Source organism: Dendrobates tinctorius, unplaced genomic scaffold (assembly GCF_039654945.1).
Source record: "Dendrobates tinctorius isolate UK_male_01 unplaced genomic scaffold, ASM3965494v1 ptg000232l, whole genome shotgun sequence".
In the NCBI taxonomy this organism is placed as follows: Eukaryota; Metazoa; Chordata; class Amphibia; order Anura; family Dendrobatidae; genus Dendrobates; species Dendrobates tinctorius.
In genome coordinates this window covers 20,226,880-20,247,194 of record NW_027361899.1, presented here as the reverse complement: position 1 = coordinate 20,247,194, position 20,315 = coordinate 20,226,880, and the positions used below count along the sequence as shown (strand labels likewise).

Genomic DNA, 20,315 nt, shown 5'->3' with positions numbered 1-20,315 from the left:
TGTAAAATATTCCTAATTTTTTGATTTTGTTTAGTAAAATTAGTTAAAAAGTTTAAGGAGAAACTATCATTCTCTTTTTCTTTTTTCTTAGGATTTACTAGGTCCATCTGTTCCAAACCTGCGCACTCATTATATGCTTTTTCTAGCAGTTTTTTTGGGTAGTTTTTCTCAAAAAACCTATTTTTCAATTCCTTGGCCTGTGATACAAAATCTGACTCTAAACTACAATTTTTCTTAATCCTTTTATACTGGTTCTTCGGGACATTGATTAACCATTTATAATAATGGCCACTATTAAAATCTAACAAACTATTTGCATCACACTTCTTAAAAAAAGTTTTAGTAAAAATCTTCCCTTCTGAATGGAAAATGGTCAGATCCAAATAATCTATACTCTCCATATCATATACCCATGAAAAGGTGAGACCCCAATCATTCCTCTGAATGCTCTCCAGAAATTGTTCTATGTTATTACATTTATTATCAAAGACTATCATTAGGTCATCTATGTACCGTTTAAAAAATATAATATGCTCTGAAAAAATGGAATTTTCTATATAAATGAATTCAAAAATGGCCATAAATAGGTTAGTGAAAGTTGGCGCTACTTTCGAACCCATTGCGGTTCCGACTTGTTGGTGATATAGTTTTCCCTGAAAGTCAAAAAAATTATTGTGCAGTATAAACTTCATGCTATCCATTAAAAAGGCTTTCTGATTCAATGGTAAACGGGCATCTTCTTTCACATATCTCCCAAAACAATACAATCCTAGATCATGTCTAATATTTGAATAGAGGGATGCAACATCTATAGTCAGAAACATGTATGAATCTTTCCACACTATATCCTTCATCAAATGAATCAGCTGGGCAGAATCCCTAAGAAAACTTTTCACAGACATCACATGGAAATACATTATATTATCTACATACGCTGCCAATCCTGATGTGAGAGAACCTATGCCAGAAATTATGGGCCTCCCTGGGGGGTTGTTTTGATCCTTATGAATCTTAGGAAGATGATAGAAAAAAGCCCTAGGGGGATTTTTCATAGTCAGAAAATTATATTCATTTTTATTTAAAATCCCCTCCTTTTTTCCAGTTGCAATTAATTTATTATATTCAGTTACCGCACTCTTATAAATATCCATTGTGACCACTTTATATGTTTTCTCATCATTTAATATTCTATATGCCTCTTTCAAATATTCCTTCCTATCTTGGATTACAACTCCCCCCCCTTTATCAGCTGGTCTAATAACCACCTCTGTGTTCTCTTTCAGACTTTTAACAGCCTCCCTTTCTGCTTTAGTCATATTTCTTTCATTTTTATAATCTGCAGGATTTATATTCTCAAAATCCTTCAGTACTAAATCAGAAAATGTTTTTAAATGGTGTCCCTGGTTCTGTATCGGGTAAAAATTAGATTTATTCCTCAATGTAGTGTGTAATATTCCATTTTCAGTCTGCTGTAATGAAACTTCCTCATCTAAAGTCACTTTTTTGCTATCCTGTATCAGGAAGTGTCTTTTTACCGTTAATTTTCTGATAAAAGTTTGCAAATCAATAAAAAGATCCAGTTCCTGTGAATTCGTGACAGGACAAAAGGATAATCCTTTTTGCAACACAGAAATTTCTGCTGTATTCAATATGATAGATGATAAATTAAAAATATTATTTATTTTATTTTCTGGTGTCGGTATCTTTATTCTGTTTTGTTGCGTTTGCCCCCCTCTGCAGCCTCTGTAACACTTTTTCTTTTTCTTGGCTGGTTTGAAAAAAAGTGCGTTATTACATTCTGCTGGTTTTTTCCTTATTTAAGATCTGCCACATGGTGAATCCTCTGCGTCCTGCACGACTCTTGGACCACTTTTTCCTTTCTGTTCCTACTGCTGTCACAAACTGTAATTTCCACGGGTGCTCCGATCTTATACAGCAATCGTCTGACTGTGCCTGTGCTTTTCTGCTTCTCCACAATGTTACGCAGCTGCTATGGCTTCCTGGGCTTAGAGCCCTTGTGGACTTGTCGGGCGTGCTCACCCTTCTGCCTAAAACCTAAAGCTTACACTTACTTAACCCATACCAGCTCCTCCTACAGTTAACCCCCTATGAACTTCCTACAAGATATACCTACAAGGCCCACTAGCATGCCCTTATCTAGTGACCCACTACAGATCTACACTTACCCATAACTATGGTACTATATTCTAACAGTGCCCTCCACTATTGAACCCAAAGGATGCACTGGCTTACCCTAATCTAAGAAATAATATACGGCATACAATATACTACAATTTATTACATCATAGTAACACATAATGCGGCAGTACCAATGAACAGGAGGTAATACACTGTAGTGTAGCAGTACCGAAACATCATAAGATCTGTACATTATTTACAATACGTATTAACATTAGAACTCCTTAAAGGAGAGGTGGCATTAAAGGGATATTCTTCTTTAATCCCTTACAACATTATGCCCTAACACCTTATATCCCGCACATCACCATAATACATTACATTAGACACACGTCACTTCGAATATAAAACCGTAACACAGTGTTCACACAGTGCGTAAGTTGTCTTCAGGGGCAGGAACACGGTAAGACAGTCCACATCCCTACAAATGAGCACAGAGGACATTTTGTCATCTCTGCTGTAGACACAAGTATACACAAAGTTTATTAGGGGCTTTATTTTTTTGGAATATTTTCCTGGGAAAAGTTACACCCAACAGCATTGGCACGTGACTAACAAGTCGGACCAAACACAATGGAGGCAACAGCCACAAAAGCTCAATCATGGCACAGTAGAATAAGACTCTTTAGTGACGCCATATTGGTATGAGAAAAGCCAATTCCCCTGAAGGGATTAGTCTGTGTTATATGCAAATGACTGTATACAGTAAAGTATGTGCCCCATCCACATTACACCTCCAGGGACTTTTCTCATCTCCTGTCCTTCACCCATAGACATTAATATTGAGTCACCAATCTACAATCTGGGAAGTATTTTCACAAGATTTTGGAGGCGTCTGTGGAAATTTTTACTCCTTCATCCAGAGGAACATTTGTGGGATCAGACTCTGATGTTGGGGGGAGACCGAGCCCACAATCCCCATTATCGGTGTTGGATGGGGCGGAGGTCCGGGTTCTGTGCGGCCGCTCATTTTCCCTCATGTCGGTATGGAGCTTGTGCACTGGGCACATTCATGGGGAACAGAAAAGGGCGAACCCCAAGCTATTCCCAGAAAGCTGAAGCTACAATTGTCCTCAACGTCTTGTGCTGAAGATTAAGATTTCCCATCATTGGGTCTAAGGGCCCAATGCCGACCCCTGATAACAGCCCATAGCTTTATCCTCCTCCACCATCTGTACAGGGGGCACAATGCAGTCAGGGGGGTAACGTCCTCCTGGAATCACCAAACCCAGACTCCTCCATCAGACACAGATAGAGAAGTGTGATACGTCACAGTACAGAACATGTCTCCTCTAGAGTCCGGGGGTGGCAGCTTTACACCATTCCATCCGACGCTAAGCATTGTGCTTGGAGATGTATGGCTGCATGCAGCTGCTTGGCCATAAAGCTCCCGATGGGGTGCAGTGTTTGTGCTGATGTTATACTAGAGGAGGTCTGAACGCTGTAGTTCTGGAGAGGGTGATGCGGCTGGATGTTACACACTGGGGCAGATGGAGCCAAATTTTACACACCGGTGGAGATAAGATTGAATGTTATACACTGGGGAAAAAGGAAAAAAACAGAATTCAGTGATTAAGAGGCGCGTCCAATACCTTTCTCCATATTGTGTGTATTCATCATATATGAGGATGATGGAATTAGCATAATGAATCTATACATACTTATATGACTCTGCCCAGCTTTCTACATGTTTCATCCATATATTTCCAGACAAAATGAATTCTACCCATAGAAATGATTAAAGGGAACCTGTCACCTCCTTTTTCAGCTATAAGCTGCCTTTCGGGGCTTATCTACAGCATTCTAGAATGCTGTAGATAAGCCCCCGATCAGACCTGAAAGAGAAGAAACACAAGTTTTATTATACTCACCCAAGGGCTGTCCGGTCCGATGGGCGTCTCAGGTCCGGGTCCGGCGCCTCCCATCTTCATACAATGTCGTCATCTTCCTTGCTTCATGTCGTGGCTCCTGCGCAGGCGTACTGATCTGTTCTGTTGAGGGCAGAGCCAAGTACTGTAGTGCGCAGGTGTCGGGAAAGGTCAGAGAGGCCCAGCGTCTTCGCACTGCAGTACTTGGCTCTGGAGCCTCGACACGAAGCAAGGAAGATGACGACATTGTACCAAGATGGGAGGTGCCGGACCCAGACCTGAGATGACCATCGGATCGGACCGCCCCCCCCCCGGTTGAGTATAATAAAAATTGTTTTTCTTATCTTTCAAGTTAGATGGGGGGCTTATCTACAGCATTCTCCCAGCAGAGTATCATGAAATTGTGTTTTTTTTTTTTTCCTTTTTAAATCTTGGGATAAGTCAAGCCAAGAGAAAAGACAAGAAGGACACGATATGCTCTCATATTGTCTATTCTCTGAACCATTAGGGAACCATTCTATGAACGTACATGTCGTCTATAGAAAGTGATTTCATCTTTACATCAAGGCTCCTTTGTGACCAGTTTTAGTAAGAAAATTCTGCAGCATGAGAAGAGCGGTCCAATACTAAAATTAAATCAAAAGGTTTGTACACTTTTACAGCCATATTTATTCCACCGGTGCATCAGACATAAGCAACGCCTGTTATTTGCCCCTTGATTGGGCATCTGGACATCAGGGCACATTCTGATAACAATGGTGCATGTGAAACATTCGGACAGGGCAGATTTTTTGTTTGTTTTTTAAATCCCAGAAAGGCTTTTTCAAAGATCTGCCAATTCGTCCCAGAATTTGGGAGATCTCTCATTTTTCCCGCAGCTCTCTGACGTTCTGGTCGAGTTGCCAGGACGTTGATGTCAGCTCTTCATTGCGCCCCCCATTCATGTCTCATGCCACAAGCCATGTTTGTTTTCCTGGACAAGCTGTGATATTGATCTGTGTGATTGCTGCCCTGAGATGAGCAGCAAGAGCTCAATATGCAGGCAGAAAAGGCTTCTCTATCTGCGGATCTCCCCCTGCTGAGAGCTTCTTACTGAGACAGTGTTTTTCATTACATACAAAGCCAAGTGACTTCAAGCACTTCTACAATATCTACAGCAGTGGTCCCCAACCTTTTTTGCACCAGGGACCGGTTTCAAGCAAGACCATTCTACCATGGCCCGGTAGGGCGGGGATGGAACTGTGGCAGGGGCGGGGCTTTGGTCATAAGGGGGCGGAGCTATGGACGCGGTTGTAGTGTAGCAGTGCATACTTATAATTAAATAACATTTTTAATGTGACTCAACTCACCATAGGTTTTGAATGAGTGCTCCATCACCCCATTATTGCCTGCTCCATCACCCCATCACTCCCTTCTCTCCATCACTGCCATCTCTCCATCATTGCCTTCAACCCATCACTGCCATCTCTCCATCATTGCCTTCACCCCATCACTGCCATCTCTCCATCATTGCCTTCACCCCATCACTGCCATCTCTCCATCATTGCCTTCACCCCATCACTCCCTTCTCCCCATCATTGCCTTCACCCCATCACTCCCTTCTCTCCATCATTGCCTTCACCCCATCACTGATGTCTCTCCATCACTCCCATCAATGCCTTCTCTCCATCACCCCCCTCATGGCCTTCTACCATTACCCCCTCATGGCCTTCTCCCATTACCCCCATGATGGCCTTCTCCCATCACCCCAGGCATCATGGTCTTCTCCCATTACCCCCCTCATGGCCTTCTCCCATTACCCCCATCATGGCCTTCTCCCATTACCCCAGGCATCATGGTCTTCTCCCATTACCCCCATCATGGTCTTCTCCCATTACCCCCTCATGGCCTTCTCCCATTACCCCAGGCATCATGGTCTTCTCCCATTACCCCCATCATGGTCTTCTCCCATTACCCCCTCATGGCCTTCTCCCATTACCCCAATCATGGCCTTCTCCCATTACCCCCTCATGGCCTTCTCCCATTACCCCCCTCATGGGCTTCTCCCATTACCCCCATCATGGCCTTCTCCTCATGTCCCCATCTCCTCCAGGGCCAGGCTACACAAACACAGACCAACACACACACACACCCATCTCCTCCAGGGCCAGGCTACACAAACACAGACCAACACACACACACACAGACACACACACAGACAGACATACATACACACACACACCACCTCTCTCCTCTCACCTGTCGCAGCATCGCCCGCGCTTCCTCGCTCTGACACAGCAGCGGCGCGCTCCTCTCTGTGTCAGTCAGAGACAGGAAGCGCGGGCAGCGGGCAGGAAGCTGGACGGGTCCTTGCAGCTCCGCTCCTGCTATTCCCTCTTGCAGGCAGCGGAGCTGCTTGATCGCTCCCTGCCCGCCGCTACACGCCGCTAAGAATTGCTGCGCGCCGCCCCAGCCCCCGCTACGCCACTGACCGCCCCTGGCTCCCCTTGTGTCCGTGGACCGGCAAGGGCACTGCAGCGGCCCGGTGCTGGGCCGCGGACCGGCGGTTGGGGACCCCTGATCTACAGGGACCACAGAGTCTGAAGCCTAAACCTGATCATCAAATGTTGCCACGCAACACTTTGCTTATTTCTGTAACCAGTTACTCTCCAGCATGATAGGTGTTGGTGCTTCCACTCATTGCTGTATATATTTCTTTATTTGTATCATTATATCGGGCCCTCACTTCATATATATACAGCTCTGGCAAAAATTAAGAGATCACTGCACGGTTTTATAAAAATCAGCTTCTCTACATGTCTGACAGCCATTCCATTCCTGTGTCAGTTGAATTCCAACCAGAGTACACCTCATTCTACTTAATGTGCTTCTGATTAGGTGATCGCCTGAACCAAATCTTATTTAACGAAGGAAAGTATAAAAAACCCTGCTGTGGTGTTCACAATCCTCTTGCAATAGAACAAGCCGGATGGCAAAACAAGTGCTAGTAATATCCCAAAAGTAATAGGAATGAAAAAATAACTTTTAACCATGCCAAAGGAGTTGAAAAGAAAAGTCTTGAGTGAGGAAATTAAGGGCTCAATTCTAGCTTTACTAGCAGAGGGATACAGTGAGCGTCATGTTGCCTCCATCCTTAAAATTTCTAAGGCAGCAGTCCATTACAACAAGGTCAAGCAGGAGACATTGGGGACAACAAAGCTACAGACCGGCAGAGGGCAAAAACGACTCTCCACTGAAGCAAAGGAGAGCCAGGCTGAAGTTTGCCAAAGACCATAAGGATTGGACCATAGAGGACTGGAGTAAGGTAATCTTCTCCGATGAGTCTATTTTTTCAGCTTTGATCAACACCTGGTCATCTAATGGCTAGACGGAGACCTGGAGAGGCGTACAAGCCACAGTGTCTTGCACCCACTGTGAAATTTGCTGCAGGATCGGTGACGATCTGGGGATGCTTCAGCAAGGCTGGAATTGGGCAGGTTAATCTTTGCGATGGACGTATGAATCAAGCCGCATACAAGGTTATCCTGGAAAAACAGTTGATTCCTTCTGCTCAGGTAATGTTCCCCAACTCTGAGGACTGGTTTTTCCAGCAGGACAATGCGCCATGCCACACAGCTAGGTCAATCAATGTGTGGATGAAGAACTACCACATAAATCCCTGTCATGGCCAGCCCAATCTCCAGACCTGAACCCCATTGAAAACCTCTGGAATGTAATCGAGAGGATGATGGATAGTCACAAGCCATCACACAAAGAAGAACTGCTTAAATTTTTGTACCAGGAGTGGCATAGGTCACCCAAAAGCCGTGTGAAAGACTGGTGGAAAGCAGCCAAGACGCATGAAAGCTGTGATTACAAATCATGGTTATTCCACAAAATATTGATTTCTGAAATCTTCCTGAGTTAAAACATTAGTATTGTTGTTTCTAAATGATTATGAACTTGTTTTCTTAGCATTATTTGAGGCCTGCAAGCACTGAAGTTTTTTGTTATTTTGACTGTGTCGCCCCCAGGAGTATGGTCGCCACAGTGGCTTTGCCTTCCTCCAGGGAGGGTAATGCCAGGCTTGGAGGCAATGAAGGGTCTCTCTCGCAGTTAACCTATATATGCAACACAGTTCCATTCCGGGCCAGCAGGGGGGACTCTGAACCAGAATTAAGGGGAGGAGTGCTTTCTGAGGTCCAAGAGGAAGGAGTGGTCAGTTAGTCTGAGGAGGGTGAAGTGTGCAGACGTGTGGAAGAAGCGCGGAGATCAAGCAGAGAGGAAAGGCTCATCTCCAGTGAGAGCGCATGAACTGGAGTCCTGGTCTCCACAGTTGTATGGATACTAATGATCCTGCAACAGACACCAGAGGAGTAGGAGGCTGTAAATGCACTACCCCCATCTAAGACTCGGAGGCACAACAGCACGGAGTGAGCCAAGAGAGGAACAGCGGCTACAGCTGTCTGCCATACGAGGAGTGAGAATAGAAGAGAATTGAGAGGAACTTCAGTGTAAAGCGGGAGTCACACATAGTCACACAACTTTTGTGACACAACAGCGATCTCACCAGCGAGATCGCTGTGTGTAACAGCGATCAGCGACCGGCCCCCCTGCCGGTATCGCTGATCGCTGGAAGAAACCTCTGGACATATTTTTCTTCGCTGGTCTCCCACTGGCCAGCACGCATCGCTGCGTGTGACAGGCGGGAGACCAGCGATCAACTGTAAAAAAATAATAAAAAAAATAAAAAATATTGTTATTCCCACCTTCCGACGTCCCACGCAGCCATCTCACCTCTCTCCACGCTCCCGGCCCCAGTGATCCTTTGCACGAATGACCGCGAGACGTCGCGCTGCCGCGAGACCGTGACATTCTCGCGGTCATTCTCGCAAAGCATTACTGGGACCGGAGCGTGGAGAGAGGCGGGAATGCTGCGCGGAACGTCGGAAGGTGAGAATAACAATATTTTTTATTTTAATTCTATTTTTTTACAGGGATGGCATCAGCGCTAACGAACACAGCGATGCCGGGCGCTCGGCATCGCTGTGCTGATCGCTGGTGAAGCTGTCTGTTTGACAGCTCACCAGCGATCACATAGTGACTTACCAGCGATCCTGACACGTTGATATTGTTGTTGGGATCGCTGGTAAGTCGCTATGTGTGACTCCAGCTTTACTCAGTACTAGGAGTACTTGACTCAAATAAGCGCTAGGAAGGAGACTGCACAGCCCATCTGCTGAGAGAGAATCCCTGAGCTGCTTCCAGGCTAGCCTGCTCCGTTACCATCTGTAATCAGGACCCTGGACTGCATTTATCAAGTAAAGGTACAGAAACTGCACCCCGCTGTGTCGTCTGCTTCCTACCCTTCCGGCACCGCTACATCCCCGTGCCAACCACATCTACACTGCCCTGGGACTACAGCTTCACCTGTGGGGAGCTTTTACATCTTTGCTGCATACCATCAGTCCCAGTGGATCTGCATGCAGCGTCGGCCTAACACCTCCCATGCCGAGCACCACAGGTGGCGTCACAAACTATTCTATTAACTACATTCCACCATTCAATCTCCCCTTTTTACATTGGGCGCCCAGGGCCACGGACCTGGCCACCGCTGCTGTGACACATCCCGCTGACACCGGCTCGGTACCGAGTACCCCACAGCCCTGGGAGGGCGACCCATGACCATTTCTCATTTTCTGAAAATAAATACAAAATTTATTGCTTGGAAATTCGGAGACATGTTGTCAGTAGTTTATAGAATAAAAGAGGAATTTACATTTTACTCAAAAATATAAAGAGAAAAATCAGACAAACTGAAAATTTTGCAGTGGTCTCTTAATTTTTGCCAGCGCTGTATATATGTTTTAATGTGCTAAATCTTTAGGCAGGTTTAGGAAAGTTCTGCACAGTCCAAAGCTTTAAAACTAGAAGTGATTATAGTTTACATTTTGTTAATTGATAAAAATAAAGAAAAATCTAAATTGCAATAAAATTTGATGCCTCCGTCAATTCTTCTGGTCACTTGCACACAGGTTATGGAGGATCTCGGCAGGATATTATTCCAAACATCTTGTAGCACTGACCCCAGATCTTCTGTGTATGAGGCTTGTGCGGATCCTTCTGTCTCTTCATGTGGTCTCAGACAGCTGGGATGATGTGAGATCAGGGCTCAAGGATGGGATCATCACCCCCAGAACTCCTCGTTCTTCAGGACATTGGCTGGATGTTGGGGGTCGTTGTTCTGCTGTACAATAAATTTGGAGCCGATCAGACGCCTCCCTGTTGGTATTACGCGATTGATAAGTATCGGCCTGGATATTTCAGCATTGAGGACACATCAGTTATGACCAAATCACCAACTTAATTTGCTGAAATGCAGCCACAAACTTGCAGGTCCCTCCATCCACTGTGCTTCACTGCTGCCTGCAGACCCTCATTATTGTGCCGCTCTCCAGGCCTTCTAAATCAAACTGTTTTCAGTTAGAGCCAAATATTTCAGATTTTGCCTCCTCAATCCAGAGACCTGCTGCCATTTTTCTTCATCCCAGTTCTTGTGTTTTTGTGCATTGTTAGTCGCTTGACCATGTTTCCATGTCCTAGGTATGTGTTTTGGGCTACATTCTTCCATGAAGACCACTTCTGTACATACTTCTCCAAACTGTAGATGGGTGTAGCTTTTTACTGGCAGCTCTGAGTTGATGGCACTGCTGGACATCTTCTGATTTCAAAAGGAAGTAACACAATGTGTCTTTCATCTGCTGCACTAAGATTCCTCAGCAATTATTGTATCTACAGTCCTCAACCTTTCCCATTTCTTGATGCCTCTTTAACCCCTTCATGACCGGAGGTATTTTTGGTTTTGCGTTCTTGTTTTTTGGCTACCCTTCTTCCCAGAGCCATAACTTTTTTATCTTTCTGTCAATATGGCCATGTGAAGGCTTGTTTTTTTGTGGGACAAGTTGCACTTTTGAACAACACCATTGGTTTTACCATGTCGTGTACTCAAAAGCGGGAAAAAAATTCCAAGTGCGGTGAAATTGCAAAAAAAGTACAATCCCACACTTGTTTTTTATTTGGCTTTTTTACTAGGTTCACTAAATGCTGAATCTGACCTGCCATTATGATTCTCCAGGTCATTACGAGTTCATAGACACCAAACATGTCTAGGCTCTTTTTTATCTAAGTGGAGAAAAAAATCCAAACTTTGTTCAAAAAATTGCGCCATTTTCCGAGATCCGTAGCGTCTCCATTTTTCATGATATCGGGTTGGGTGAGGGTTTATTTTTTGCGCACCAAGCTGATGCTTTTAATTGTACCATTTAGGTGGAGATACGTTTTTTTGATTGCCCGTTATTGCATTTTAATGCAATGTCACGTCAACCAAAACAAAGGTAATTCTGTTGTTTTGACTTTTTTTTCTCACTACGCCGTTTAGCCATCAGGTTAATCCTTTTTTTAGTTGATAGATCAGGCGATTCTGAATGTGGCGATACCAAATATGTGTATGCTTGATTTTTTTTAATTGTTTTATTTTGAATGGGGTGAAAGGGTGTGATTGGAACTTTTATTTTTTTTATATTTTTAAAAACATTTTTTTTTTCACTTTTGGCATGCTTCAATAACCTCCATGGGAGGCTCCAAGCTGCCATAACCCGATCAGCTCAGCTACATACATGCGATGATCAGATCGCCTGCATATAGCAGAATACCCTCACTTGCTATGAGCGCCGACCACTGCCATATACCTGGAATACCCCACAAGATTTACCTTATACCAGGAACACCCCACAAGACCCACTGCATAACGATAACACCTCACAACCTCACAAGACCTGCCGTACATCGAGAACACCCCACAAGAGCTGCCACATGCTGACAACACCCCACAAGAGCTGCTGTAAACCAGGAACATCTCACAAGACCAGCTGTATACCGGGAACACCCCTCAAGACCAACCGTATACTGGGAACACCCCACAAGACGGGTCGTAAACCGAGAGCACCCCACAAGACCTGCTGTATACCGGGAACACCCCTCAAGACCAACCGTATACTGGGAACACCCCACAAGACGGGTCGTAAACCGAGAGCACCCCACAAGACCTGCTGTATACCGGGAACACCCCTCAAGACCAACCGTATACTGGGAACACCCCACAAGACGGGTCGTAAACCGAGAGCACCCCACAAGACCTGCTGTATACCGGGAACACCCCTCAAGACCAACCGTATACTGGGAACACCCCACAAGACGGGTCGTAAACCGAGAGCACCCCACAAGACCTGCTGTATACCGGGAACACCCCTCAAGACCAACCGTATACTGGGAACACCCCACAAGACGGGTCGTAAACCGAGAGCACCCCACAAGACCTGCTGTATACCGGGAACACCCCTCAAGACCAACCGTATACTGGGAACACCCCACAAGACGGGTCGTAAACCGAGAGCACCCCACAAGACCTGCTGTATACCGGGAACACCCCTCAAGACCAACCGTATACTGGGAACACCCCACAAGACGGGTCGTAAACCGAGAGCACCCCACAAGACTAGCTGTATACCGGGAACACGCCACAAGGCCTAGCATATAACAGTAAAACCCCACAAGACCTGTTGTATACTGGGAACACACAAGACATGCCATATACCTGGAACACCCCACAAGATTTACCTTATACCAGGAACACCCCACAAGACCCACTGCATAACGATAACACCTCACAAGACCTGCCGTACATCGAGAACACCCCACAAGAGCTGCTGTATGCCAGGAATATCTCACAAGACCTGCTGTATACCGGGAACACCCCTCAAGACGGGTCGTATGCCGAGAACACCCCACAAGATATTCCGTATATCAGGAACACCCCACAAGACCTGTTGTATATCAAGTCCTATCAGTTTAATTAAACATAGTCGGACTCCAATGAAGGAGTAGAACCGTCTCAAGGAGGATCACAAGGAAATGGACAGAATGTGACTTACATATGAGTGTCTGAGCAAAGGGTCTGAATACTTATGACCATGTGATATTTCGGTTTTTGTTTTTTAATAAATTTGCAAAAATTTCTACATTTCTGTTTCTGTGTACATTAATGAGAAAAAAATAACTTTTTTGAATTTACCAAATGGCTGCAATGAAACAAAGAGTTAAAAATGTAAAGGGGTGTGAATACTTTCTGTACCCACTGTAATGCAATGCTCTGCACTGTGTATACATGATTCATTGCTGACAATGTGTAGAATCAGCATTAATACTAGTAACATGGCACAGTGTCTATATATACTGTCTGTATATAATGTGTGTATATACTGTCTGTATACCCTGTCTGTATATACTGTTCATATTGTCTGTATACACTGTATATAATCTCTGTATACACTGTCTGTCTGCATATACTGTCTGTATATACTGTATACACTGTCTGTACATATTGTCTGTATACACTTATATACTGTCTGTCTGTATACACTGTCTGTATACACTGTATATACTGTCTGTCTGTATACACTGTCTGTATACACTGTCTGTATACACTGTATATACTGTCTGTCTGTATATACTGTCTGTACATATTGTCTGTATACACTTATATACTGTCTTTCTGTATACACTGTCTGTATACACTGTATATACTGTCTGTATACACTGTCTGTACATATTGTCTGTATACACTGTATATACTGTCTGTCTGTATACACTGTCTGTACATACTGTCTGTATACACTGTATATACTGTCTGTCTGTATACACTGTCTGTACATACTGTCTGTATACACTGTCTGTATACACTGTATATACTGTCTGTCTGTATACACTGTCTGTACATACTGTCTGTATACACTGTATATACTGTCTGTCTGTATACACTGTCTGTACATACTGTCTGTATACACTGTATATACTGTCTGTCTGTATACACTGTCTGTATACACTGCCTGTACATACTGTCTGTATACACTGTCTGTATACACTGTATATACTGTCTGTACATATTGTTTGTATATACTGTCTGTCTGTATACACTGTCTGTATACACTGTATATACTGTCTGTCTGTATACACTGTCTGTACATACTGTCTGTATACACTGTATATACTGTCTGTCTGTATACACTGTCTGTACATATTGTCTGTATACACTGTATATACTGTCTGTCTGTATACACTGTCTGTATACACTGCCTGTACATACTGTCTGTATACACTGTCTGTATACACTGTATATACTGTCTGTACATATTGTTTGTATATACTGTCTGTCTGTATACACTGTCTGTATACACTGTATATACTGTCTGTCTGTATACACTGTCTGTACATACTGTCTGTATACACTGTATATACTGTCTGTCTGTATACACTGTTTGTACATATTGTCTGTATACACTGTATATACTGTCTGTCTGTGTACACTGTCTGTACATACTGTCTGTATACACTGTATATACTGTCTGTACATACTGTCTGTATACACTGTATATACTGTCTGTCTGTATACACTGTCTGTACATACTGTCTGTATACACTGTATATACTGTCTGTACATATTGTCTGTATATACTCTCTGTCTGTATACTGTCTGTCTGTATACACTGTATATACTGTCTGTCTGTATACACTGTCTGTACATACTGTCTGTATACACTGTATATACTGTCTGTCTGTATACACTGTCTGTACATACTGTCTGTACACACTGTATATACTGTCTGTCTGTATACACTGTCTGTACATACTGTCTGTATACACTGTATATACTGTCTGTACATATTGTCTGTATATACTGTCTGTCTGTATACACTGTCTGTATACACTGTATATACTGTCTGTCTGTATACACTGTCTGTACATACTGTCTGTATACACTGTATATACTGTCTGTCTGTATACACTGTCTGTACATACTGTCTGTATACACTGTATATACTGTCTGTACATATTGTCTGTATATACTGTCTGTCTGTATACACTGTCTGTATACACTGTATATACTGTCTGTCTGTATACACTGTCTGTACATACTGTCTGTATACACTGTATATACTGTCTGTCTGTATACACTGTCTGTATACACTGTATATACTGTCTGTCTGTATACACTGTCTGTACATACTGTCTGTATACACTGTATATACTGTCTGTACATACTGTCTGTATACACTGTATATACTGTCTGTCTGTATACACTGTCTGTAAATACTGTCTGTATACACTGTCTGTACATATTGTCTGTATACACTGTATATACTGTCTGTCTGTATACACTGTCTGTACATACTGTCTGTATACACTGTATATACTGTCTGTCTGTATACACTGTCTGTACATACTGTCTGTATACACTGTCTGTACATACTGTCTGTATACACTGTATATACTGTCTGTATATACTGTCTGTACATACTGTCTGTATACACTGTATATACTGTCTGTCTGTATACACTGTCTGTACATATTGTCTGTATACACTGTCTGTACATATTGTCTGTATACACTGTCTGTACATACTGTCTGTATACACTGTATATACTGTCTGTCTGTATACACTGTATATACTGTCTGTCTGTATACACTGTCTGTACATACTGTCTGTATACACTGTATATACTGTCTGTCTGTATACACTGTATATACTGTCTGTCTGTATACACTGTCTGTACATACTGCCTGTATACACTGTATATACTGTCTGTACATACTGTCTGTATACACTGTATATACTATCTGTCTGTATACACTGACTGTACATACTGTCTGTATACACTGTATATACTGTCTGTACATACTGTCTGTATACGCTGTATATACTGTCTGTATACACTGTCTGTACATATTGTCTGTATACACTGTCTGTACATACTGTCTGTATACACTGTATATACTGTCTGTCTGTATATACTGTCTGTACATATTGTCTGTATACACTGTCTGTACATACTGTCTGTATACACTGTATATACTGTCTGTCTGTATATACTGTCTGTACATACTGTCTGTATATACTGTCTGTACATATTGTCTGTATACACTGTCTGTACATATTGTCTGTATACACTGTGTTTACTGTCTGTCTGTATACACTGTCTGTACATACTGTCTGTATACACTGTATATACTGTCTGTCTGTATATACTGTCTGTACATACTGTCTGTATACACTGTATATACTGTCTGTCTGTATACACTGTCTGTACATATTGTCTGTATACACTGTCTGTACATACTGTCTGTATACACTGTATATACTGTCTGTCTGTATACACTGTCTGTACATACTGTCTGTATACACTGTATATACTGTCTGTCTGTATACACTGTATATACTGTCTGTCTGTATACACTGTCTGTACATACTGTCTGTATACACTGTATATACTGTCTGTCTGTATACACTGTCTGTACATACTGTCTGTATACACTGTATATACTGTCTGTCTGTATACACTGTATATACTGTCTGTCTGTATACACTGTCTGTACATACTGTCTGTATACACTGTATATACTGTCTGTCTGTATACACTGTATATACTGTCTGTCTGTATACACTGTCTGTACATACTGTCTGTATACACTGTATATACTGTCTGTCTGTATACACTGTCTGTACATACTGTCTGTATACACTGTATATACTGTCTGTCTGTATACACTGTATATACTGTCTGTCTGTATATACTGTCTGTACATACTGTCTGTATACACTGTATATACTGTCTGTCTGTATACACTGTATATACTGTCTGTCTGTATACACTGTCTGTACATACTGTCTGTATACACTGTATATACTGTCTGTCTGTATATACTGTCTGTACATACTGTCTGTATACACTGTATATACTGTCTGTACATACTGTCTGTATACACTGTATATACTGTCTGTCTGTATATACTGTCTGTACATATTGTCTGTATACACTGTATATACTGTCTGTCTGTATATACTGTCTGTACATACTGTCTGTATACACTGTATATACTGTCTGTCTGTATACACTGTCTGTACATATTGTCTGTATACACTGTATATACTGTCTGTCTGTATACACTGTCTGTACATACTGTCTGTATACACTGTATATACTGTCTGTCTGTATACACTGTATATACTGTCTGTCTGTATACACTGTCTGTACATATTGTCTGTATACACTGTATATACTGTCTGTCTGTATATACTGTCTGTACATACTGTCTGTATACACTGTATATACTGTCTGTCTGTATACACTGTCTGTACATACTGTCTGTATACACTGTATATACTGTCTGTCTGTATACACTGTCTGTACATACTGTCTGTATACACTGTATATACTGTCTGTCTGTATACACTGTCTGTACATACTGTCTGTATACACTGTATATACTGTCTGTCTGTATACACTGTCTGTACATACTGTCTGTATACACTGTATATACTGTCTGTCTGTATACACTGTACATACTGTCTGTATACACTGTATATACTGTCTGTCTGTATACACTGTCTGTACATATTGTCTGTATACACTGTATATACTGTCTGTCTGTATACACTGTCTGTACATACTGTCTGTATACACTGTATATACTGTCTGTCTGTATACACTGTCTGTACATACTGTCTGTACACACTGTATATACTGTCTGTCTGTATACACTGTCTGTACATACTGTCTGTATACACTGTACATACTGTCTGTATACACTGTATATACTGTCTGTACATATTGTCTGTATACACTGTATATACTGTCTGTATACACTATCTGTACATACTGTCTGTATACACTGTATATACTGTCTGTCTGTATACACTGTCTGTACATACTGTCTGTATACACTGTATATACTGTCTGTCTGTATACACTGTATATACTGTCTGTACATATTGTCTGTATACACTGTCTGTACATACTGTCTGTATACACTGTATATACTGTCTGTCTGTATACACTGTCTGTACATATTGTCTGTATACACTGTCTGTACATACTGTCTGTATACACTGTATATACTGTCTGTCTGTATACACTGTATATACTGTCTGTCTGTATATACTGTCTGTACATATTGTCTGTATACACTGTCTGTACATACTGTCTGTACACACTGTATATACTGTCTGTCTGTATACACTGTCTGTACATACTGTCTGTACACACTGTATATACTGTCTGTCTGTATACACTGTCTGTACATACTGTCTGTACACACTGTATATACTGTCTGTCTGTATACACTGTCTGTACATACTGTCTGTATATACTGTCTGTCTGTATACACTGTCTGTACATACTGTCTGTACACACTGTATATACTGTCTGTCTGTATACACTGTCTGTACATACTGTCTGTATATACTGTCTGTCTGTATACACTGTCTGTACATACTGTCTGTACACACTGTATATACTGTCTGTCTGTATACACTGTCTGTACATACTGTCTGTATACACTGTATATACTGTCTGTCTGTATACACTGTCTGTACATACTGTCTGTATACACTGTATATACTGTCTGTCTGTATACACTGTCTGTACATACTGTCTGTATATACTGTCTGTCTGTATACACTGTCTGTACATACTGTCTGTACACACTGTATATACTGTCTGTCTGTATACACTGTCTGTACATACTGTCTGTATACACTGTATATACTGTCTGTCTGTATACACTGTCTGTACATACTGTCTGTACACACTGTATATACTGTCTGTCTGTATACACTGTCTGTACATACTGTCTGTACACACTGTATATACTGTCTGTCTGTATACACTGTCTGTACATACTGTCTGTATACACTGTATATACTGTCTGTCTGTATACACTGTCTGTACATACTGTCTGTACACACTGTATATACTGTCTGTCTGTATACACTGTCTGTACATACTGTCTGTATATACTGTCTGTCTGTATACACTGTCTGTACATACTGTCTGTATACACTGTATATACTGTCTGTCTGTATACACTGTCTGTACATACTGTCTGTATATACTGTCTGTCTGTATACACTGTCTGTACATACTGTCTGTACACACTGTATATACTGTCTGTCTGTATACACTGTCTGTACATACTGTCTGTATACACTGTATATACTGTCTGTCTGTATACACTGTCTGTACATACTGTCTGTATACACTGTATATACTGTCTGTCTGTATACACTGTCTGTACATACTGTCTGTATACACTGTATATACTGTCTGTCTGTATACACTGTCTGTACATACTGTCTGTACACACTGTATATACTGTCTGTCTGTATACACTGTCTGTACATACTGTCTGTACACACTGTATATACTGTCTGTCTGTATACACTGTATATACTGTCTGTCTGTATACACTGTCTGTACATACTGTCTGTATACACTGTATATACTGTCTGTCTGTATACACTGTCTGTACATACTGTCTGTATACACTGTATATACTGTCTGTCTGTATACACTGTCTGTACATACTGTCTGTATACACTGTATATACTGTCTGTCTGTATACACTGTATATACTGTCTGTCTGTATACACTGTCTGTACATACTGTCTGTATACACTGTATATACTGTCTGTCTGTATACACTGTCTGTACATACTGTCTGTACACACTGTATATACTGTCTGTCTGTATACACTGTCTGTACATACTGTCTGTATACACTGTATATACTGTCTGTCTGTATACACTGTATATACTGTCTGTCTGTATACACTGTCTGTACATACTGTCTGTATACACTGTATATACTGTCTGTCTGTATACACTGTCTGTACATACTGTCTGTATACACTGTATATACTGTCTGTCTGTATACACTGTCTGTACATACTGTCTGTACACACTGTATATACTGTCTGTACACACTGTGCCCTGCAGCCATCACCGGCACCTGCACATTCTGGGACCATCAGGACCCTGGAGAGCGACCTGCCTGCGCGCTCCCGCGCTAATAAGAGCCCCGGGGGCGCGCCTGCCAGGTGAACCATAGCAGATATGTGGCAGCCGTAGAGGAGGGACAGGGAGAAGGACTCACCTCTCCGAGGAGCCCCAGTCCTGAGCCTGCTGCAGGTAAGAGGCTTCACACATGGGGGAGGGAGCTGAACACTACTCCTGCTGCATGCAGGGCTGGTGCTGGAGGGGTTAATCTCCCAGTATCCCCAGTCTTCCCCTTGACCTTATCAGGATGCAATATCCATACAGAGGAGGGCAAAGCCATGCATGCCTGATCAGGCAAGAGGAGGACCAGCAGCAGCAG

At 42.3% G+C, this 20,315-nt stretch overlaps 1 long non-coding RNA gene across 1 annotated transcript; it reads right to left on the bottom strand.

Annotated features, from left to right (window-relative positions):
• Positions 1–2,281: 2,281 nt before the first annotated feature.
• Positions 2,282–20,292, bottom strand: LOC141060131 (uncharacterized). Its single transcript, XR_012222666.1, has 2 exons — positions 20,094–20,292; positions 2,282–3,738 (listed from the first exon to the last, which is right to left on the bottom strand). It is a non-coding gene; the product is annotated as an uncharacterized lncRNA (long non-coding RNA).
• Between the last annotated feature and the right edge of the window lie 23 nt (positions 20,293–20,315).